A 25623-nucleotide genomic window follows, 5' to 3' on the forward strand; every position below is an offset into this window, starting at 1 on the left:
ATTTCACTTAACAATGCATTTGGCTAATTAAGTGGATTAATCATGGATTAAGGTCACATATATATTCATAATCTTCCTCTAATCATAACTGAATCATCATTTCACCAAAACCAGATCAAGAACCATTCCAATTCTCTAAAACCCTCAAGAACTCTCCAAAACCAAAATCCACAAATCTTCACCAATCTTTGATCAAATTGCAAAATTATTGTTGCATTGATCTTGTAATAGCCTACACTCCATCTGTTTCTAGGTTTCTTCACCAATTAAGCCTCGAATCACCACTGTCCAAGCAAGCATCTCCAATGGAAAATCGGGAATTCGCATGCTAGAAGTGGAATCAATTGAACCTGAACCTGGAATTCAACTCATTGAAGCTTGTTTCACATCTGTTTTGGACTTAAACGCGTGAAGAACACCGATTGCAGCACTGCCATTGCCGGTATGTCGAAAATTCGAATCTCCTGTTTTGTTCGATTGATAGATGCTTTGTGTAGTGCGTTTCATGTAGAATTCAGTGATGTGTTTAGTTTTGAGAATGATGAACCGTAGGCTGCGCAATCTTGATTTGAAAGTATGAATGCGAAACTTTAAACGATCGATCCGGTTCATACAGTTCGATTTAGGTTGATTAGGTTATATATTCATGATCTATGCGTCGAGACCTTTCCAACGGTTATTAATTTGTGAGATTTGGTTGAGAAATGAGCAAAGTCGAAATTGGAAGTGGATGATGAACAGGAACGTAATGCCGCGCGGTGAAGAAGACGAGCCTGGGAATTTTTTCCTGTTTGATTCACGTTTCAGGCTTTTCCAAATTCAAAACATGTTACCGCGTTACTGTTCCTATTTAATTATGAATCTGCCATTGGTTAAATTATTTAATTAATATTAATTTGTTTAATTATTAAAAAATCATTAACACATTGAAAAAATCATAAAAAATTGTAAAAAAATCAGAAAAATATGGAAATTTTTTATTTGACTTTGTTGTTGAGTTTAGAATTTGTTTGACCTATTGGTCAAAGTTGTGCATGGCAAATATCTTGTTTGACTTAGACTTGTTTCACATGTGTCCATTTTTGATACATTTCACCAATTTGATCACGAAATGCACATGCCGTTAAATAAATTCTTGAAAATTTTTGTGGTGATTGTAGACAGGCCAATGGTTATTTATATGTAAATTTCATGAATTTTTGATACCTGGTTAAAGAGCAGCAAATTCTGGAACTTAGGTGTGACAATTTGTGTCACACCTCTTGATGTCAACTTGTTGAATTTAATTGGATGACCTATGCATGTTGGAATTGGCTGAAATTTTGCATGATGACTTGTTGACATGTTAGGATGCTTGATGAATTTTTGTAGAATTTTTCACTGTATTTTCAATTTAATCTTGATTTTTCATTTCTGGTTGTTGAAATTGCAAGCTCATGTGACACATGTTGGTAGATTGATTGGGAAATCCTCATATTGTATTGTATGGCCATGAAATTTGATATGCATGAACTAGACACATTGTGTGACCTCCCTGTTTTGGTCTCATCCATTTCTTTTTTGTTTTCAATGAGATATGAATTTTTGAATTGGATGTATGCATTGATGGTGTGAATTGAAGCATGAAATTGTGTCTGTTTTTGTTGATTTTCATTGACATGGTTCCATTTGCCCAATTGAGCTCAAATTTGACATGGTAGACCTTGATTATCCCCTGTTTAGGTGTATTTAATTTGAGATTTTTTTGATGTGTTTTGGCATGGCTTTGAATGCAATACTTCTGTTTGTATATTTGGTGCTTCATTTGAACCAATATGGATTGTTTTGTGCATGAATTGAACTTGATGGATGATATAAACATGAGACCAAGGATGTTTGCTCTTGTTTGATGTTAATTTGATGTTGGATGGTGGATACCTTGCTGTTTTAACTTTTTTCTTGCTTTGGGACCCTAGGCTTGGCCTAGTGGTCTAGTTGCTAATGTTTGCTTGGTTTTTCAGGATCAAAAGCATAATGTACATGGAGAATGATACAAGTTGATTTTAATTGATGTTGTGGATGTTTGTACACTAACATAACATTGTTTTGTAGGTGTTGGAGCTTGGGCTTAAGCCTTGAGCTTGCTTTGTGTTGTATTGTTTAAACTGTTTGATTGTTTGCTGTACAATTTGTCTGATTGAATACTGACTGAGTTTGATTGTTTCCAGGTACTTTAGTTGCTCAGTTCCTTGTGAACTATTGCTTTGCTTTGCTTTGCATAAGCAATTTGCATTGAGGTAACCTACTAATCTTCATGTAGTCTGGAGACCCGGCTGTTACCGGGCCGGGCAAATTGACTGAAGTCCTCCTTAAGAGGCAATGATTGTGGTTGTTTATTTTTAAGCCCAAGCAGGGAAAGTCCTTCAAGTAAGGCAATTGGTGGAAGGTAGGGACAAGCAACCTGTCCCCCACTATTCAGTGAGTCTTCTCCTTGCTCCCATTACATGGTTGTAGCATTGAGATCAAAAGCCCAAGATCTGTTGAGTCAGAGTCATCGAGTATAGAAGGGTTCCCCTATTCTGGACCCATGCTCATTTGTCAGCTCTCCCTGGTTAGGGATAAGAGCTGTGAGGTCTGATCCTCACTTCATCCCATCATCTGCTTCACCTTAGCCTCGTAATGGCAAGGTTAAGAGCAAACATAGCCTGTACAGACGATTGCTTAGGCAGTCAAACCTGATTGATTGAGCCCCCTTGTTTGGCTATAGTGCGTGTTATGTGGATATCTGATTGACATGCTTGTTTGAGATACTTGTTCTCATTTGATGATGTATGATTGTATGCTTGTGTGCTAGCTTCTTTCCTGGTTAGGATAGTTTGCTTATGCAAGTAGGATAGAAAACCGAACTTAGGTGAACGATGCATGACAACATTAGGCTCGAGTCTCAGCTCCCTAGTTGTGTATTTTTCCCCGGTTTCTGGTTAGCAATTTAGTCCCTTTCAGGGGAACTACATCGCCCTGATCCTCGTGCCAGACGAGGTATGTAGGCAGGTGGTCGTGCGAGACCACTCCGGGCAACCTTTTTCTTTTTTGCGTGTGTTTACTTGTTATCTGACTGTGTGTTTTGGCTCGGATGCCGACGTAAGCCCAATGATTGGCTGTCGGGCTCCACGTTTGCCGTTTTGTGCGTGTTTTGGTTCGGATGCCGATGTAATTCCATCCAGTGGTTGTCGGGCTCCATGTTTGCCACTCTTGCTTGTTTGTGTTGTTTTGTGTTGTTTGGCGTGCGTAAGCCGAACTACAGAGGCTCTGATTCTTGTTCCAGACAAGATATGTAGGCATAAGGTGCGATACCTTATCGAGCCCGTTTCTCCTAACCCCACCTGCGTTCCCTGTGTGTGTGTGATGTATGTTTATAGCAACCTTATCTTTCTAGAACGTGGATCCCTAGGAGTACCTAGGACGTGAGGGGTGCTAATACCTTCCCCTCGCGTAACCGACTCCCGAACCTTTTCTCTCTGGTCGCGAGACCATGTCTTTCCAGGTTTCTCTGAGCGTTTCCTTTCCCTATCTTGGGATAAATAACGTTTAGTGGCGGCTCTGTGCGTTTATTTTCTTTGTAGCTCGCCGGTTGATTTTTCGCAGGATGCGACAGATTGGCTTCTTGATTCTCCATTCTAGGCACATGTGTGATGCTGACAACCTCGAAGCACTCTAATAGGTGTGTCGCCATTGTGAAATACATCAACATATTTTCTTTAATGCACTTATATTTTAGTGTGATTTGTTTGATCACTAGCTCCGAATCACCCTTTATTTCGTCCTTCTTGGCTCCTTAATCCCTCAAGATTTTGAGACCAGTTATTAGGGATTCGTATTCTGCTTCATTATTGGAACACTTTCCGTCGACTTTACATTTGAACTTTGTCGAAATGTCTTGTGGGGATAATATTAAGATCTCAATGCTTGTTCCATTTTTATGACTTGACCCGTCGAAGTATAACCTCCAAGGGTTTATGTCGACCATGTTTAGTGATGGTTCGACTATTGTGTGATCTACAATAAAATATGCCACTATTTGGCATTTCATAACCCTCAAAGGCATATATGTTAAAGAAAATTCAGTTAATGCTAGTGCCCATTTCCCAATTTGACTATGTATAATGGGTTTAGACAACATATGTTTAATAACATCACAATGAGACGACACATAAACACCAATTGGTCTTACATATTGCTTTAATTTCATACACGAGAAGTACAAGCACAGACACAAATTTTCAATCATATTGTACCTAGTTTCAACATCTATTAAAATTCGACTGAGGTAATAGATGGATCTTTCGACACCACTGCCATCCTCCTATGCTAACATACTTCCTATGGTCGTATCCGACGCAACAATATAAAACTTCATATTCTTATTCCTACTAGGTGATAATAAAATGGGAGGCTTTGTGAGGTACTCTTTGATGGTGTCGAAAGCCTCATGTTGCTCTCGTCCCCAATGAAAACCACTTTCCTTCTCGATCTCTAGCAGTGGTGAAAAAAACCTTCACCTTTCCACTTAGATTCGATATAAATCTTCTCAAGAACTTTATCTTCCCCAACAAAGACTGGAGTTGCTTCTTTGTCGACGGAGGCTTGAGATCCAAAATTACTTTTGTTTTATTTTGGTTGATCTTGACGCCTTTTTTGTGCACCACGAAACCTAAAAAGTCTCTTGCATGTACACGAAAAGCAAATTTTGATGGATTCATTTTTAATCCATATTTTCTCATCCTCTCAAATGAGCGTCGAAGATGATCCAAATGATCATTTTCAGATGAAGATTTTATCACAATATCATCAATGTATACCTACAATTTTTTTCCAATAATATCATGGATATGGAACTCATGGATCTCTAAATCGACTATCATTTCTGCCACATGCATCGAATACTCATCTTTTTTAGTAGCATTATTTACGTCTCTAAAATCTATACAGACTCTAAGTGTTCCATTTTTCTTGATAACATGTACTATGTTGGCTAACCTTTCGATGTACCTTGCAGTTCTGATGAACCAACTTTTGAGCAGTCTTTCGATCTCCTGCTTAATCTTCATTTTAATTACTGAAGCAAACCATTGAGGATGTTGCTTTACTGTAAATTTTCCTGGATGAATAGGCAATGGATGATCCACTACACTTCGATTATAGGCCAGGAATTTCGCCATTGTCCCAGGAAAAATAGTCTTTGTATTCTTTCAATACTTCAATCAGTTTAGCCTTCATCTTTGACCCAACTTTAATGCTTATATAAGTTGGTATTTTTGTTACTCCATCTCCTAGATCTATCTCTTCGAGTGGGTCTTGCACTTGCATTATCTACAATTCATTCAATGGGGTTTTCTCAAACCCCAAAAGCTCATTGTTATAAATGCAATCTAGCCTCTAGCTTTCTGAAGCTGTTATTTGGCCTTGTCGACCATCTTCAAGTTCTTCAACTTTGGCCTCGATAGCCAAATTTTGTAGTTTCTCAGCTTCTAGGCTGAGTTTCTTTATTCTCAGTTGTAAGACCCCAATTTTGACCCTAAGATCCTTCATGCTATTCATATCATATGCATTCCCATTAGGATCATACCTTGGCATCCTCCTCACCTTTCACTCATTGGGTTTGTTTTGGGAGAGATCACCAAGCACCATGTGATTGTATCATACTTTGTATTTTATCACTTACTAACCAAAATACCAAAAATATGTCTTTGTATTTTTCTAACTCTCTTGTAGGGAGGGCACATGATCACCTTTGATCCATCAAGTTCACATCTAGGGTTTAAGACCCTCATTGCTAAGAGCTCAACCAAGAAATGATCCACAGTGGTTTTAGACATCATATATGAGTCCCCATGAGCTTGATATGTTATTTTGATCAAGAATTCTTGAAGAGTTTGGAATTGGTTTGCCTTAGAAACCCTAGTTCATCTGGGTATATTGTGTAACTTCTTCAACAAGCTTCTTCAACATTTGATCAAATATTTCAAGGGAAACCTCAAATTTAATCATCTTGTGCATATATTGTCTCCCATGAGTCCCAAAAATCAAGATAATTGCAAGTTAGCAAGGTGGTTCATGGTGGTTGACTAGAGGAATTCAACTGATCAAAACTGGGGTTCCCTAGACCCTATCTCCTACAATTTTCATCATATGAAAATTATTCTAAGAGAAACTTTACTCTAAATGACATTCTAAACAACTTTTATGTTGTGGTCTAGAGCTAGTTTGGCTTGGAAAGTCATTTTTTATGTTGAAAGATTATAGGTCATTTTGTCTAAATCCTAATTTGAAAGTCAACTTCCCAAGGCCATAACTTGCTCAATTTGTATGAGATGAAAGATTACCAAGTTTCAAAATCAAATTAAAGGTGTCTACTTCAACTTTTATGTTTGTAGGAAGATATAATTCAACTTTTATGAGCATGTGATATGAGGATACATTATAGGTCATTTTGGACCAATACCATTGAACAGGTGATTTTCCTCAATTTCAAAAATGCATAACTAATTCATACCAAATGAGGTCAAATTTGTGACCATTTTTAAGGTTTTTGAAAGATCTACAACTTTGATAAAGACACTTTTCTCATTTGAAGCTCACATAAAAAGTTAGTCAAGGTGGAATAATTGAGCATATGGCTTAACATTTAGAAAATATTTTGACATGTTGAAATTTCCAAACTTCCACCTCAAAATTCATCACAATACAAGCTCCAAATGAAAAATTGTTCAACATAAGAGTTATTCCTCTTGATCTAACCTTTCCAAAAAGTCCAAATTCATCCATTTTGTACAAAATTTGAAGGGTTTGCGCATGGCCTGAACAAGGCTGTATCAGTTGGCAAGAATCATTCTTCAAACATCAATACACTTTTTCCTTGCATCACAATCCACATTCAGACTCAATCTCACTTGCATTTGGACTTAGCTGAGTTGCTTCATGGGCATGTACATGCTCATGCAAGCGTGCACACCACATTGCCAAATTTGGAAGAATTTTCAAAGGTGCAAATATCACTTGCATTTGCTATAAATAGAGATCCATTGCATCAATTGTGAGCACCCTTGCGCGCCAACTTTGCCTCCCCCATTTGAAACCCTCACAATTGAAGGAAAACTTGATAAATTTCACTTGAAATTTGAATCTCACTGTTTGGAGATTCAAAAACTCCAGGATCCAAAACCTTGTACCATTCCTAATCTATTCTACAAGCTCCATAAGCAAGATCAAACACGAATTGAAGCAAGAGAGATCAAGTTCTGCACAACATTGAAGGTATTTTCTAGATTTTTCTTCTCTTCGATTCTCTCTTAAATCTCATCAATTCTCTTGGATCCTTGGTTGTCTGAAGTCCTATCAATGTAGGCAAGAAGATTGAGTTGCTTTGAGGTTAAATCGAAGCAACTCAGTTCATGTACCTCAAATTTCAACTCCATGTATCTCTCAATATACTTGGAGTTAGGTTGAATTGAGGTCATATTCGTGATCTACGCCTTTTTTTCTCTAAGATCATGTCCTCTTTTTTAATTTATGTGATGGTGATGAGAGAACCAGTCCAGCCAGGGTCATCGGAGAAGATGACCGGTGATTTGCTCCGGCGATGTGCTGGACACGTTCTGAGCCATTTGATCATTTGAAATTGTTTTAATCATGAGCGCTCTTTGTGAATACCAACTGTGTGGCGTGTTGACTAATGTACACCATGGAACGTGCGTTTTCATCCACTTGATCTGCCACCTCGATTAATGAGGGAGATCAAGTGGTCCACGTTTTTATGATTTAATTGATTTTCATTTTATTTCTTTTATTTTCATTAATTCATATTAAATTTAATATTGATCCAAAAAAATATGAGAGTTTCACCAAATATTTTTAAATAAAATCCTCTTTCATTTTCTGAATTAAAATTATTTTTTGGATCATTATAATATTTTTCATGATTTAATTGATTTTTTAAATATTTTTAATTGTTTAAAAATACTTTTAAGTTTCCAAAAATTCTAAAAAAATTTCTCCAAGGTCTTTTGACCTTGTTTGACCTATGATAAATCTCATGGCCATTTATTTGGTGTTTTGATGATGTTGTAGGAAATTGACCAACCATAATTTAATTTAATGCATATTTTTATTATTTTTAATTGTTTAAATGTCAAATTAATTGTGTAGAGCCATTTTATTTGACTTTGTGAGTTTGACTTGTGTTTTTGGGCCTTGGTTAAGGTTGATTTAACTTTCCATCTCCCAAAATGAATGAATGATCTTAATTTGATAAAAAAACCTCATTTGACCAATTTGTGATTGATCCATTCCACCCCCCCCCCCCTCTCCCCCTCTTCATCTTATTCCCCCTTCTTTATTCATTCATGTCATGGACCAATGATATCTCAAATATCCTAATGCTAGTTGATTGCAAAATCAACATGAGTATGGATGAGATTAGGTCCACCACTTTGCATATTCTTTTTGTGTGTGGTATGTTTCATGAGCATAGTCCATTATATTATGTCTCTAACATGCATTAACATCAAAATTCTATTGCCCGGCCTCAAATAGTTGTGACTTCTACATAAGTCCAATTACAATTGCTTAACATAATGCTACATTTTGACACAAAAAGGCATAACATTCTAGTTATTGAGATTGTAAGTCTCCCCTCTTTCATGGTATTGTGTGGAAACTTGGCCTATTTTCCTTCCTTTGGAAGATGTCTTGGTTCAAGGATTCATGCTTGTGATAAGTGGGTTGAGTGTTTTCCAAAGAATGACTTAAAAAAAAGAAAAGCAAAAGCAATACTAAATTTTAATTCTATAACAACTAACATTTAATTTCAAGTCATTTACTTTTAATGCACTTTAATTTTTAAGCCTTATTCATTTCCCATTATTTATACCATTCAAGTTGTTTATTTTAATGTCATTTTCACTTTGTCCATTTGGACCATATTTTGTGATTGTATATATTTGTTTGTTTGTGTGGTCATTTTAACTTTAATGTACATAATAAGAACAAAAACCCAAAAAATATCTTGTGTGAACTATTGGTTTGATATGAGACTATTGGACTTAGAATCTAGGCAACACTCCCTATGCAAAGGACTTGGCCAATGCCAACTTTTATGAGACCAAGTACTTATGAAGTGAACTTTCATCTGATACAACTTTGAAGATCCATTTGAGTTCATCTGCAACATGATCATTGTGAATCTGTTATTTTAAACTTGTGACTTATGCCATCTTTGAATTCATCTGACACATGGGAAATTTTGAAGAAGATCATGGAGTTGCTAAGCTTGGATGTGGCTATCTTTATTTGATGCCTTGCTCTTCAACTTGCTATTTGTATATTGTTTGTTGCTTAATTCAAAAGTCCAAGGGAAATTTGGGTTTCTATATGACATTCTTGTCTATTGGATTGCAGCCCATTGGTCAGATCTTTTCAACTCTTAACTTTTAAATTTATGCTTAGGATTAGTCTCTTCATCTCTCCCCCCCCCCCCCACTTCTTTAATTTCAAAACCTCTGCCTCCTTTTAAAATCTTCTTTGCTTGTGTTTGTTGATTTCTAAACTTTGACCATATTGCAAATTAGAAACTTTGACCTTATGCCATTGCATTTTCAAACTCCTTTTCTTAATCAAACTTGTGAATAAACTTAACTATACTTGACTTAAAAATTTCAAAAGCCAAAAAAGAACTAACACTCATTCAAACCATTTTTAGGCCCTTGTGCCTTTTAAACTTAAATTTTTGTTAAAAGCAATGCACTCACTTTGAAATTGATACCACGAACTACGAGGTTTTGATCCCTCATTTTTATGTTGGTACGTAGGCACAAGTCGGAAGGTCTTGTCAAACACAAAAATATAATTAATGAAATCGTTTCTCATCCCCGCACTCTTTTTATTTGCAAACATCATTTGTACAAAAACACATATGCACACAATAAAGGGCTCCCTATGAGTACCTAAGACACTTTGGGTGCTAACACCTTCCCTCTGTGTAACCAACCCCCTTACCTGTAATCTCTGGCATTTTATTAGTTTTGATTTGAAAACTTCTTATTTTTGGATTTTGTTCGTACTTTTCCCTTTTCCCTTGGAAATAATAAAAGCGCGGTGGCGACTCTGGTTTAATTGACGTCTAGCTTATTTATAGCTTGATGGTCATGAATTTACCGCTACAGAAATTAAGTGACGACTCTGCTGGGGGTTAGTCTCCAGTGGGTTTTGCCTACTTTATTTGTGTATATATTTGTATATTTGATGTATGTATATTTGTTTGTATGATATAATCTGCTTGTTGTGCTTGGTGATCTCTGAGTGGTGAGATAAGTTCTAACCCGAACTTGGGTGCAGTTAAGATAGGAGGATTGTATTGTCATGTTCGACTTGTGTGGAGTAATCCTTAACAAGTTGGCTTGAGACCCATCTACTCAGTGGAGACCCTTTTGGAGTTGGGAATGTCACATAAGTTATTTCTGGTTAGGCATTACTATCTCTGATTTGGGGTCCGAGAATCTGAGGACCGTAGAACATTTAACCCCTCTTGGCCTATTTCGGACGTAGTGCGGAGACTGTTCAAGTGTAGACTTGATAATAGTTGTTACGCGATACTACACTCAGACGAGTTTCTCTTGAGAATATTATGGGTTAATGAGTCAGTCATCCTAACCTGTAATATCTGATAGATGGAATTAAGACTCTGGGAACTTTTTAGAACATGATCTATAGGTTTTATCCTTAGTTCACTCCTTTGGGATGGTTCTTACCCAGACTCCATGCTCGTGACTCACAACAAACCCTTGATTCTTGGTTGATCCAATCAAGTCTTGTCAATATCAATGGAACTTGGGTGTTGATAAGGTGTAAACCATAATCCACCAAAATGGATGATTGATCTTGACAATGGCTTGATTCATTCCTTGACCTTTGCTTGTTTTCCTTGTGTGTGACCCCTTATATGTGATTGTTGCATTCATGCATTCATGCTCATCATGACATTCATCACACGAAAATTTCAAGGAACTAAGGTATTATTTGCAAATATTTTTAGACCATGGATTATGGATGAAGGAACACTAAGAAGTAGAGTTTCAGATGTCCTGGCTTGAAAGAGTTAAGGAAGCTAGCATCTTTTGTATTAGATCCCTTGGACTTCAAACAACGCCATGGGAAGCTTCTATATATTTTGTCTGCTGATGTAGTTGAAGGACTCTTGAGTGTCTTGGTTCAGTTTTATGACCCTCTCTACCATTGCTTCACTTTTCTGGATTATCAGCTTGTGCCTACGTTGGAGGAGTATGCCCATCTCTTGGGAATACCTATTTCTAACAAAGTGCCATTTAGTGGATTGGAAGAGATTCCCAAATCTCATATCATTGTTGAAGCTCTTCACTTGAAGAAGTCTGACATAGAGGATCATTGGGTGAAGAAAGGAGGATTATTTTGGTTGTCTTCTGAGTTCCTCATCAAGGAAGCTACTACATTTTCTCAAGTCGGTAGTGTGGATGCTTTTGAAGCTATCTTTGTGCTACTCATTTATGGTTTGGCTTTGTTCCCTAACATTGACGGTTTTGTTGATGTTAACGCCATTAGAATTTTCTTGATTAGGAATCATGTGCCTACTCTGTTAGGTGATATGTACTTCTCTTTGCATTTAAGGAATTCTAAGGGTGGTGGAACTATTGTCTGTTGCATTCCTCTCATGTACAAGTAGTTTATTTCGCACTTGCCTCAGACGCCTACTTTTGTGGAGAACAAACAATGTCTACGGTGGTCTCAGAGACTTATGTCTCTCACTAATGATGATGTAGCTTGGTATGATTCTTCATTGAGTAGTTTGGAGATTATTGATTGTTGTGGTGAATTCTCTAATGTTCCTCTCATTAGTACACAAGGAGGAATTAACTACAACCCTGCTTTGGCTCGTCGTCAACTTGGATTCCCCTTGAGAGACAAACCTAATAACACTTTGTTAGAAGGTCTTTTCTATCAAGATGGTAAACATCCCCAACATTTGAAGTAGAAGATGGTGCATGCTTGGCATAATATGCATAGGAAAGAAAGATCCGAGCTTGGACCGTGCAATTGTGTAGCTTTGGAAGCTTATACTCTTTGGGTGAAGAAGAGAGCTTTGAAGTTGAAGATGCCTTATGCTTGTGAAAGACCTATGTCTTTGGTTGTGGTTGAGCCATTAACTCTCCCTAACCAAGATGTAGAGGAGTTGGAAGACGCGCTCGCCAAGATGAAGCAAGAGAAGGATATGTGGGAAGAGTGTTTCCATGCTTTAAGCCAAAAGCATGAGGAGTTACAGCTTGAGTCTAAGGACAAAGATGCACTTATTGAGCTACTTGAAGATCGAGTGACAAAGAGACAGAGAGAGCCATAGGTTTCATCTTCCTCTAGTATGCCTCAGCCTTCCGTTGCTTGGAAGAAGATTGTTGATCAGCTTGTCCCTCGAGAAGACTCAAATGAAGGCTTTTTTTGAGACCGAGATCCGACGCATTTGAAGGAAGTACGTGCCTGCAGCCAGATCTTCTGATGTTGTTGTTAGGGATCCTTAGGATGACTAGTCTCCTTTTCTCTTGTATTTTTCATTTGGTTTCTGAAATTGTACTCAGTGTAATCCTTCCAATTTTACATATAAAAGAGATTTTTATGGTCATATCAAATTGTTACACTTATTGTTAAATATACATGTATTTGCAAATAATATAGTAAGTTCCTTGAAAATAAAAATAACAATCAAGCATTGCATTTCATGCATCATTCGCATAAGCAGGTTTCTCTTTTGCCAGGTGTCTCATTGGTGTTTCTTATGTGCTTTAGCCAAGCTGACTCATCGATACAATACCCGTGCCAATCACTCAAGGATTATGGAGCATCTTGAACAAGAGAACAGATACCTGAAGGATGAGATTGCCCATCTGACTGCCATGATGGAGTCAGTCCTAACTGCTCAGAGCCAGTCTTCTCCAACGCCTACAACTCCTCCTTCTCAAAGGAATGTTATTTCTGAGGTGGCTACTTCTACCGTTCCTGCAACTGCTGCTCACTTTGCACCCAACATGCCTACCAGATTCCCGTGGGGAATGCCTTCGAATTTTGTGCCTGAAGGTTTTGCGCCTACCTTTGCTTCCATGTCGGCATCTAGCCCGGTCATGTCCGTGCCGCCATCTGTTGTGAATACTTTACCTCGTGTAGAAGACACCATCTATCATTCTGAGCCGTCTGAGGGCCCTGATGTGTATGAGAAGATGGATGAGATGAAGGACCAATTCCTTGAGTTGCGCAAGGAATTGAAAATTTTGAGGGGTAAGGATTTGTTTGGAAAGAGTGTTGTGGAACTTTGTTTGGTTCCAAATGTCAAGAATCCGGTGAAGTTCAAAGTGCCTGACTTTGAAAAATACAAGGGGAATACCTGTCCACTCGGTCATTTGGTGATGTACGCCAGAAAGATGTCTACACAAACCGATAATGATCAGCTTTTGATCCATTATTTTCAAGACAGACTGACCGGTGCTGCTCTGAGGTGGTACATGGGATTGGATAGTGCGAGCATCTGCACATTCAATGATTTGGGCGAAGCATTCGTGAAGCAGTATAAGTACAATATTGATATGGCTCAAGATAGAGACCAGTTGAGATCATTGTCTCAGAAGGATAAGGAGACATTCAAGGAGTATGCGCAAAGATGGAGAGAGTTTGCTTCTCAGGTTACCCCTCCTTTAGAGGAAAATGAGATGACCAAGATATTTCTCAAGACCCTGAGCTCATTTTACTATGAGCGGATGATTGCCAGTGCCCCCAGTGACTTTACCGAGATGGTAAATATGGGGATGTGGCTCGAAGAAGGTGTCCGAGAGGGACGATTATCTAAAGAGGAGGTGTCATCCAGCAAGAGGTATGGTAATAATTTCAGTAAGAAGAAGGAGAGTGAAGCTAATGCAGTTTCAGTTGGGAGGCAAAGGAGGCCTCGAATAAGAAAAAGTCAACCACCCCATCAACACCATCATCAAGTATCATCGGTAATCCCAGTATTTTCAGTAAATCAATCAACACCAATTCAATAACAACATCAACAATAACAACAACCGCAATGAACAAACACCTACAACCACAACAATACCAACAATCATGAGCCACCAAGTTTTGAAAGGAAGAAGGTCTTCATTGACCCAATTCCGATGACATACGCAGAGTTATAGCCGTCTTTAGTTCTCAAGAACCCGTTGCAACCAAGAAATCCTCCTCAAATTCCTAAACCACTTCCATGGTGGTACAAGCCCAAACTCCACTGTGCTTTTCATCAAGGAGCCCCCGGTCACGGTATTGAGAATTGCTACCCCCTTAAGTATGAAGTTCAAAAGTTGGTTATGAGTGGAATGGTGTCCTTTGAGGACCGTGCGCTGAATGCCAAAGCTAATCCATTGCCTGCCCATGGAAATTCATCTGTTAATATAGTGGACAGTTGTCCAGGGGAGTTCAAGGTATTTGATGTACGCTTCATTAGAAGGTCCTTGGTGACAATGCACAAGGATATTTGCTTGGTTAGCGATTGTGAGCATGACCATGATGGTTATGCTACCTGTAGTGTCAATCCCAGAGGTTGTATGGTTGTGAAGAGAGACATCCAGAGGTTGATGGATGAATGTATGATTCAGATTGTTCAATCCCGTCATATAGATGACGATGTCAATGTTATAGTCCCTGTTTTTGAAACTCCTGAGAAGGTGGTAATTCAGTACGACAGCAGCAGTAGTAATAGTGTCAGCAACAGATCGATATCACCGTTGGTTATACGGTTAGCGGGTCCAGTCCCGTATGCATCCGATAAGGTTGTTCCGTATCAGTATAATGCTACTATGTTGGAGAATGGTCAAGAGGTTCCTTTGCCTACGACCAGTTCTATTGTAAGCATTGTTGATGTTACTAGGGTGACTCGCAGTGGTCGTCTGTTTGGGTCGGTGTTCCCAAAGAATATGGAGGAAATATATGTTAATAAGAAGGTGGAAGTGTCTGTGGTAGATCCTACTAGCACTCCAAAGTGTCAGTCTGGTGAGTCCAGCAGTTTGAAGCCTAGTGACGATGATGAGGTGCTCAGACTGATTAAGAAGAGTGAATTCAATGTAGTGGAGCAGTTTCTCCAAACCCCCTCAAAGATCTCAGTACTGACTCTGTTAATGAACTCAGAAGCGCACAGAGAAGCACTGTAGAAGGTTCTTGAACAAACATATGTGGAACTGATGTTACGGTGGATCAGTTTAATCATATTGTGGCTAACATCACTTCTTGCAATAATCTCAGTTTTTGTGATGAAGAACTCCCCGAGGAGGGTAGAAATCATAATTTGGCTCTACACATATTGATGAATTGCAAAGGTGACGCTCTATCAAATGTGCTAGTAGACACTGGGTCCAGGTTATCATACCAAGGAGCGCCTATGAGATATAGTGGCGTGATCGTCAAAGCTTTTGACGGTTCGCGCAAGATCGTGATTGGAGAGGTGGACCTTCCAGTGAAGATAGGTCCGAGTAACTTCCAAATTACTTTCCAAGTAATGGATATCCACCCGGCCTATAGCTGCTTATTGGGTAGGCCATGGATTCATGAGGCAGGAGTCGTTACTTCAACATTGCACCAGAAGCTGAAGTTTGTCAAGCATGGGAAGCTTGTTATTGTTGGCGGGGAGAAGGCGTTGTTGGTCAGCCACCTATCATCTTTCTCTTATGTTGAAGCTGAGGATGAGGTTGGAACCCTGTTCCAAGCCTTATCTATTGCAGAGGAAAAGAGAGTTGGGGCACATATGTCCTCATTCAAAGATGCATTGAAGATTGTTGAAGAGGGTCAGTCATATCGGTGGGGGTTGTAGCAGGGTTTTTGTTACCTTTAGGTTTATTGACTAAACCAAAAGTCAACATACAATTCGAGTCACCATCGCACTTTTATTTATCCAAAGGAAGGCTAAAAAGCAAACAAAAGCCAAGTAAGAAGATTTTCAAATCAAAAACTAATAAAAATGTCAGAGATCTAGGTAAGGGGGTTGGTTATGAAATGGGAAGGTTTTACGCACCCAAAAACATCCTTAGTACTCTAAGGGAACCTTTTTTGCAAATATGTGTTGTAGGTTGGTATTTGTGAAAAGATTTGTGCAAAAGATTGGAGGGATGAGAAGAGAATAGATTATATTTACAAATTTTTGTTGTTTGAATGGATGAACCCATTGCCTACGTACCATCACAAAGGAGGATCAAAACCTCGTAGTTCGTGGTAAAAATCTCAAAGATTGGTGAATTAATTTTAATCAAAAGCCTTAAGGTCTTTTGTTATCAAAGGGAGAAAACTCAACCTAAACCAACAATCCACCATGTGAGGAAGGCTTCAACATGCTAGTGAGGGGTTAACCCTATAATAAGCATGGAAGGCTTATAATCCAACACTAAGGATGAGGTGAGATTTACATCAACCACTACGATAACTCAAACCTATGACTAATGTTTTTGAAAAGATTTTAACAAGTGGCCATTGGAACCACAAAACAACTTGAAATGGGTTATATTTACAAGTTAAATTTATTTACAAAATAAGGTCAAAGTTGGATTAAAGTTTATTTACAATGAGTATTTATGAAAAGGGTTTTGAAAAGTCAAAGGCCTAAGGCCTAGGTTTCTAATTTGAAATAAATTCAAAGTTTTGAAAATGATTTTTTGCTTGGTTAGAGTGGGGAGAAGAAAGAAGGGCTATTCCTAAAGCATACAAAGATAAGAGGAGAGAGGTAACCCTTGGAGTTCCTTTTCTTGGAGTCATAGAGATGACTCAAGATGCTCCTTTCCTTTGGATTTAGCACACAAAATAAGCAATCAATAAATTGAATGCAAGCTCCTAGGATCTCCATTTAGCTTGGCTCTTAACTTGGCTACTCATGACAATGGTCCTCTTTTCACAATCTTAAGATGAGGTCCCTATCACACAAAATCACACATCAAAAAGCTCACAACACAATAAAGGGAATGGACAAAGAATAAGCTTGAGGAGAAGTCCTTTGAGGTCAACTTTGAATTTTAGCATTCTAAAGGCATGAGAACTAGTTGCTCTTCAATATATTTTGCATTCTAAAGGCATGAGGCCTAGTTGCTCTTGAACTCCTTTAAGCATGGGTGAATCCTAATTCTAAGTCCTTTCTCCTTTTGTATTTTGGTTCACATCAGAACAAACACAAAAAAAACAACACAAAATAGCAATATATTTATATAATAATGGGTTCAAATGAGCAAAAGAAAAATGACATAAACATAAAATATATGCTCAAGTGAGCAAAATGAAAATCAAGATGAATAATAAGCAAGAAATAAATTACATTAAAATTAAATGACAAGAATTTAAAAGCTCAAATTAAAGTTAGTAGTTAGTAGAGTTATGTTAGCTTGTCATAAGACAATGTAGCGCTATGTTAGGCAATCGTAAGTGGACTAATGTAGTAGTCACACCTATCTGAGGCCGGTCAATAAGAATATAGGCAAAGAACACAAGTTAGAGGTCATGACTAGTAAGCCAAGCTCCATAAACTTGCCATGCCAAACAAAATGGGAATGGCCTTTTATTGACTTTTGGTTATTTGCTTGACCAAGAAGTAACCTATCTTTGACACAAAATAACTCACTTGATCATGGATCAAGTTGAATTTGGTTTGGATCAAAGAAGATTAAAATTCTATTTGTCAAGATCAACCTCAAGATTTTAACTCATTGGCCATTGAGGGAAAGAAAGGGATGAAGATGAAAGGGAGGGGATAAGAAGACAGCAACCAATCCCAATTGATCAAGGGATAACTCATCCTTGATCAAATTCATTCATCTTTCTAGGTGATGATCCTTAAGGATTTTCAAACCACAAGATCAAATGAATTTGATCAAAGTTGAATCAATTCAACCTTGATCAACAGCAAACAGAAGAAGAATGAATATAACAAGTCAAGAAGTCAATAATATGTTTTTGGTATTTTTTGAATTAAAAGAAAATACAAATAAAAAAGTAAACAAACAAAGTTGAACCTCAAATTTAATTCAAAACAACTTCAAAAAGACCAATTAAATTTTCATAGGTTCAACATAGTCAAACAAACGTTGACTAATTTTCTCACAAATTTTTAAAGTCAGAAAGTAATTAAAATCAATTAAAAACGACCAAAAATAGCATAATATGAATTAAAATCTCAAATAATCTCAAAACAAACAAGAAATTGTTGAGACTATTTTTTATTGACTTATCATGATCCATAGATGCTATGAAAATATTTTTGTATTTTTTAAAAGTCAGAAGGCATTTTAAAATGAATTAAAATCATTAAAAAACCAAATACTTCATGAAAAATATCAAATGAAGTCACAAAAATAATTAAAAATCATAATATGAAACTAGATTTTTCAAGAAAAATTTCAAAGTTGGTCTCGTATTTTTCTGACTTCATATGAATTTTTAATGAATTTTTGAAAATAGAATGAATTAAAAGAAAATAAAGAGAAAATGAAAATGAACGAAAAATGCTGAGCCACTAGATCCAATTCATTAATTGACGTGGCAGTGGTGCACAACTTGGATCTGAGGACACACGATACACTTAAGTCAACAACGCCACATAACGAATTAAAACAAGTAATTAAAACGGACACGTGAGATTAGATCGTGAGAGAGAGATCCAAAGGTTCTGGTTAACACACGTGGTAGTGGTGGTGGAAACCACCGTCTTCTCCGGCCAACCAACAGATTCCGACCAGATTTGTAGAAAAATAAATCTCAACAAAAATGAAAAACAAGGATATGGAAATGAAGCTCGTGTGATGTAGATCATCAATGTACCATTGGATTTCTTTCATTCTTCCTATATTGAGAGAAATATGAAGGAGAAAATCATGGTGTCCACACTGATTATTCATGAAATGGCAAATTGAATGCACCAAAAGCTTGCCTCAAGTATGAGGACTTCAGAGAACCACCAAAACACAAGAAAACTACATTGAGTTAGGAGTTTCAGATCCGAACAGTTTGAGTTTATACCTTCAAAATGGTAAGCTTCAGGCCACGAATTCTTCAAGCTTCTTGCTCCTCTTTGATCTCTGAGTGTAAGGAAGATGATTGGCTAAGGAATCTAGCTTTGAAACTCAGCTAATTTTACTGAATTTCAAGCTCGAAAATCTGAAAAAAATGGTGAATGATTCCTTTGGTGAGGGTGTGGTTTCAGTGCAACAGCATATGGGATCTCCAAAAGGTTGTGAAATGAAGCTCATGAGGCCCTTATTTATAGCTGAATGCATCTGAATTCACACTTTGCTCATGTGCATGGGATTTGAAAATTTGAGCGCATGGGCCTTTGTGGACGTGTGAGAGGCCCATGAATGGCTGAAGGAGTTTGATGAGTTCACATAGAAGGCATGTGGTCATGCACATGAAATGGGAAATGCTTGCATACCAAGTTAACATAAAATATAAAAAATGCACATAAATGAAAAGAAATTCAAATCTCCCAAATGGTAGATCCAAAACACTATTTCGAGTAATGGTTGGAAAGCTCTTGGGATAAGGAATAAAAGTCATGTTGGGCAAAAAAAATCATTTGGCATGTGCAAATTGATCAAAACTGGCTTGGAAAATTCAAGTATAAAACATATTCAAATCACTTTGAAAAAGTTAACCAAAAGTAAGCTTGATAAAACCCCTATGTCCTAATGATAGAAGATTTAAATGAAAACATCTTCAACATAAAAGTTGTATATATTTTCAAGATAGTCAATCTAGGCTCAAATCTTGCATCATTTGGATTTTCTATGACAAAGTTATGGGCATTTGAAGTTGGGTACTTTTTAAAATTCAAGGAATTAGGTCCAAGATGACCTATAATGGTTTGCAATATCAAATGTATTTATTTTAGGGTTATGAAGTTTTGTCCAACATAACATTTTAAGGAGACATATCAAGATTTCCAATTCATTTCGTCCCACCTCAAAATCATAAAAATTGAGAAAGTTATGCCCTTGGCAAGTTGACCCAAAATTAGGGTTTCAGTCAAAATAACCTATAATGTTTTGAAATTAAGGATGACCTTACAAGCTTCAAATGGATTTTTGATGAACACGAAAGTTGTTCATATTGGTCTTAGGAACATTTATTTTCTTGGGGTTATCTTAATTTGACAAATACATCAAAAGTTATATCTCATTGATCCTCAGCTTAGTCAGATGACTTGACTAGTCAACTTTTCAAGGCCAAACTTCCAATCTTGATGAATAAATGATTGAGGGGCCTCAAATAGGCCCACATATGCATAAAATGATAAATTAAAGAACTTACCTTAATTAAATTTGATCATAGGTTGAGATTTTTTCATGGGCAAGGCATAATCAAAGTACAGTGAAATTAGGGTTTCCTTGGGAAACAATCTTCAAGCCCTTTGGGTTATCTTGATCAAATTGGAAAATTGAGATACTTGGGAGACATATATGATTATTAGGAACTTTGTGGACCATTGTCATACTTTTTCTCTTCTTCATCTAGCCATTGCATTGGGCTTAGGAGCCTCCTAGGAGCATTGTGGAGCACATGATCACTTGAGCTTCAAAACAAAAAGAGTTAGTGACATATTTTTGTGCTTTTGGTTAGTAATCAAATAAGAAAAGAAATAATATACAATACAAGCATGCTTGGTGATCTCAAACCACTCAAACAAGTCTCAACCCTAGGGTTAAGGGGCCAAACATGCTATGATCCTTGAGGCAATGCACTTATGCAATAACATGATGCCATGAGGGATCTTAGGGTAAAAATTAGGGTCTTACAGGGGCAGATGGTAGAGGTCTCCGACAAAAAGAGCAGTGTCGTATTAGGTTTCCAACAAGGTTCACCAGTGGTTAGATCTAAAGGTCTACAACTCAATTTCCGTAGCGGAGGGTTCATTCATGGTAATGAACAAGACTTAGTTGTTGTGCTAGAGGATGATGAAGAGGAAGACTGCACCAATTTTGTGACACATGGAAAGGCTTGCGACAATTGGACTGATGTTGATATTCCTATTATTATGCATCGATCTAAGTAATTGCTTTTATTTGTTTTTGAAAATCATTCTCCTATGCCTAAGGGAGAAGTGAACATTGTTGAGCATTTTCAATTCGATCATCAATAAAATATAATTCTATTCATCCATATCTATGATGTTTTTTTTTACTTTTTGCTTTATTCTGAATATGGTAATCACAAAAAACAAACATAAATAAACAATAAATTGTCCATCTGCATAATATTTGGTCACATATCACTTCTCTAAAGTCAAAAATCAAATCATTATGCAGGTTGGTTTCTAACCCCATTGAATACAATGATCCTTCTCCTTCTCCAAATTTTGAATTCGTTGTGTTTGAGGCTGAGGAGGAAAGTGATGAAGAAGTAAGTGATGAGTTATCTCGTCTTCTTGAGCATGAAGGAAAAGCCACTCAGCCGTTCGAAGAGCAGATTGAGTTACTCAACTTGGGTTCCGAGGATGACGTGAAGGAAGTCAAAATTGGGTCTTGACTATGTCCATACGTTAAGAAGGGGTTGCTTGATCTTCTTCGAGAGTATTCAGATGTGTTTGCTTGGTCCTATCAAGACATGTCTGGTTTGGATTCTAAGACTGTGGAGCATAGATTGCCGTTGAAGCCAGAATGCTCGCCAGTCAAGCAGAAGTTGACGAGGACTCATCCTGATATGGAAGTGAAGATTAAAGAAGAAGTGAAAAAGTATATTGATGATGGTTTCCTTGTTACCGCTGAATATCTGCAATGAGTGGCCAATATTGTACCTGTTCCAAAGAAGGATGGAAAAGTTTGTATGTGCATTGATTATAGAGATATGAAGAAAGCTAGTCTGAAAGATGATTTCCCTCTACCACACATTGATATGTTGGTAGACAATACATCTAAATTCAAAGTCTTTTTGTTTATGGACGGATTTTCCGGATATAATCAGATCAAGATGGCACCTGAAGATATGGAGAAGACCATATTCATTACACCCTGGGGAACATTCTGTTATAGAATGATGCCTTTCAGTTTAAAGAATGTTGGTGCAACCTACCAGAGAGCAATGACTACTCTTTTTCATGATATAATGCATAAAAAGATTGAAGTCTATGTTGATGATATGATTGCTAAATCTATTGATGAAGAGGACATGTTGAGAATTTGTTGAAGCTATTCCAACGTTTGAGGAAGTATAAACTCCGCTTGAATCCCAATAAGTGTACATTTGGTGTTCGTTCTAGTAAGTTGTTGGGCTTTATTGTCAGCGATAAAGGTATTGAGGTTGATCCGGCCAAGGTCAAAGCAATACAAGAGATGTCGGCGCCTAAGACAGAGAAGCAAGTCAGAGGTTTTCTCGGCCGCTTGAATTATATCTCAAGATTTATATCACACGTGACTGCCAAATGTGCGCCTATATTCAAGCTTCTTCGGAAAGATCAGTCTTGTGATTGGACCGAAGGTTGCCAGAAAGCTTTTGATAGTATGAAAGAGTATCTGCTTGAACCTCTGATTCTATCTCCGCCTGTGGAAGGAAGACCATTAATCATGTATTTGACTGTGCTTGAAGAGAGTATGGGTTGTGTTCTAGGTCAGCAAGATGAGACTAGAAATAAAGAGTTTGCTATTTACTACCTCAGTAAGAAGTTCACCGACTGTGAGACTTCGTATTCTATGCTTGAGAAGACTTGTTGCGCATTGGCTTGGGCTGCTAAGCGTTTGCGTTAGTATATGTTGAATCATACCACTTGGTTGATATCTAAAATGGATCCAATCAAGTATATATTGGAGAAGCATGCTTTAACTGGGAGGATTTCCCGTTGTTAGATGTTGTTATCAGAGTATGATATTGAATACCGATCTCAGAAGGCAATTAAAGGTAGTGTCTTGGCTGACCATTTGGCTCACCAACAAATTGAAGATTATCAGTTAGTGCAATATGAATTTCCTGATGAAGAGATCTTGTACTTGAAAATGAAAGATTATGATGAACCATTGCTTAAAGAAGGGCTAAAACCTGGTTCCTGTTGGGGCATGGTATTTGATGGAGATGTTAATCAGTATGGTAATGGCATTGGGGCAGTGATTATTACTCCTTAAGGCACGCATTTTCCGTTTACAGCCAGATTGACTTTCAAGTGTACAAATAATATGGCAAAATATGAAGCTTGCATTATGGGGCTTGAAGAGGCCATTGATCTCAGAATCAAGTATTTAGACGTCTATGGAGATTCGGCTTTGGTTGTGAATCAAATCAAAGGTGAATAGGAGATGAATCAACCCGGTTTGATACCATATAGAGATTACACAAGGAGGATTTCAACTTTCTTTACAAAGGTTGAGTTTCATCATATCCCTCGAGATGAGAACCGGATGGAAGATGCTCTTGCAACATTAGCTTCGATGATTGTGGTGAAATATTGGAATGAGGTTCCCAATTTAACTGTGATGCGTCTTGATAGGCCAGCTCATGTGTTCACTGTTGAACAGATCAAAGGTGAGAAGACATGGTATTACGACATCAAGTGTTTCCTCCAAAGTCAGATTTACCCGTCTGGGGCATCTTTGAAAGATAAGAAGACTTTGAGAAGATTAACCAACAATTTCAACTTGAATGGTGATGTACTTTACAAGAGAAACTTCGATATGGTTTTGCTCAGATGCATGGATAGACACGAAGCAGACCTGTTGATGAGTGAAGTCCATGAAAGTTCCTTTGGTACTCATTCCAATGGACATGCAATGGCAAAGATGTTGCGAGCAGGTTACTATTCGCTGACAATGGAATCTGGCTGTTGCAAGTTTGTGAAGAAATGCGACAAGTGTCAAATTTATGTAGATAATATTCATGTTCCTCTGACACTGTTGAACGTCATTTCCTCTCCATGTGGGGAATTGATATGATTGGCATGATTGAGCCCAAAGCTTCGAACAAACATCGTTTCATTTTGGTGGCTATTGACTACTTTACAAAATGGGTTGAAGCGACATCGTATGCAAATTTGACCAAGCAAGTTGTTGTGAGGTTTATCAAAAACCAGATTATATGCCATTATGGTGTGCCAAGTAAGACCATTACTGATAATGGATCTAACTTGAACAACAATGTGGTGGAAACTCTTTGCAATGATTACAAGATTGCACATCATAATTCTTCTCCCTACAGACCTAAGATGAATAGGGTTGTTGAAGCTGCGAACAAGAACATCAAGAAGATTATTCAAAAGATGGTTGTAATGTACAAAGATTGGCATGAGATGCTCCCATTTGCTTTGCACGGGTATCGTACATCCATCCTCACTTCAACAGGGGAAACCCCTTTCTCTCTTGTATATGGCATGGAAATTATGCTCCGGTAGAGGTTGAGATCCCATCATTGCGTGTGCTGATGAAAGCCAAGTTAACTGAGGCTGAATGGTGTCAGACCAGGTATGATCAGTTGAATTTAATTGAAGAGAAGAGATTGACTGCCATGTGTCATGGTCAGTTATATCAGCAGAGGATGAAGAAAGCTTTTAACAAGAAGGTTAGACCTTGCGTGTTCAGAGAAGGTGACCTTGTGCTCAAGAAAATCTTATCTTTCAAACCATATTCTAGGGGAAAACCGACTCCTAATTATGAAGGCCCATATGTTGTTAAGAGAGCCTTTTTAGGAGGTGCTTTGATTCTTACAACTATGGATGGTGAAAAGTTTACTCGTCCTGTGAACGCAGATGCAGTCAAGAAATACTTCGCCTAAAAAGAAAAGAACAACTCGCTGAGTTGAAAACCTGAAAGGGAGGCTTAGGCAAAAATGAGCATCTTGGTGGATTGAAACCCGAAAGAGCGGTCCAGGCAAAAATTAGAGACATAAAACAGAAAAGATTTATCCCGATAAATTGAGTACCCCACCTTGGGGAAATTTATGCAAAAAATAGGGATTTTGGCAAGTAACTTCATCCTGCTGATCTTCAGATGTGAAGACATTCTTGAGCAACGGTCAGTTTTTTATTTATCGTCCCCAGTAGCGGCCAAGAGCACAATGGATATCAAGAGTTGGTTGAAGGATTAGTTATCATTGTATTCAATGTAACCCTTTTCCATGTAAACTACCATTTTCAACTTTGTAAAGATCTATGGAGTCTTGTCATTTACAGACTACCATTCTATTAAATAAAGTTGAGATTTTATCCAATTGTTTCTACTCTTGTTTAATTCAGCCAAGTAGTTTTAAATTTTATTATGATCATTTTAAAAATTAAAATTTTAATCAAAATCCTATTTTCTTAAACATATAAAAGCATTAAGTTTAAGCAATCGATTCATTTAAAAGGAATATCAACAGTGGTTCGAAAGCAGTAAGCCCTAAGTATGGAACATTTTTAGTTCTCCCAAAGCAGTAGGCGCGATTTCTCTTTCATCCCCGGCAGCATTGTTCAACACCCGGTGTTTGTTGATTTCTCTAGACGGTTAATTCTTCGTTATCCCCAACTGAGTTGGTGTTTATTCCCTAGCCAAGTTTATATTTGTTCTTCAGCGAAATGCAAACATTTCATTACAGCAGTTCGCATGGTTCCGATAGGAC

The sequence above is a fragment of the Lathyrus oleraceus genome, chromosome 2 (assembly GCF_024323335.1).
Source record: "Lathyrus oleraceus cultivar Zhongwan6 chromosome 2, CAAS_Psat_ZW6_1.0, whole genome shotgun sequence".
Taxonomy (NCBI): domain Eukaryota; kingdom Viridiplantae; phylum Streptophyta; class Magnoliopsida; order Fabales; family Fabaceae; genus Lathyrus; species Lathyrus oleraceus.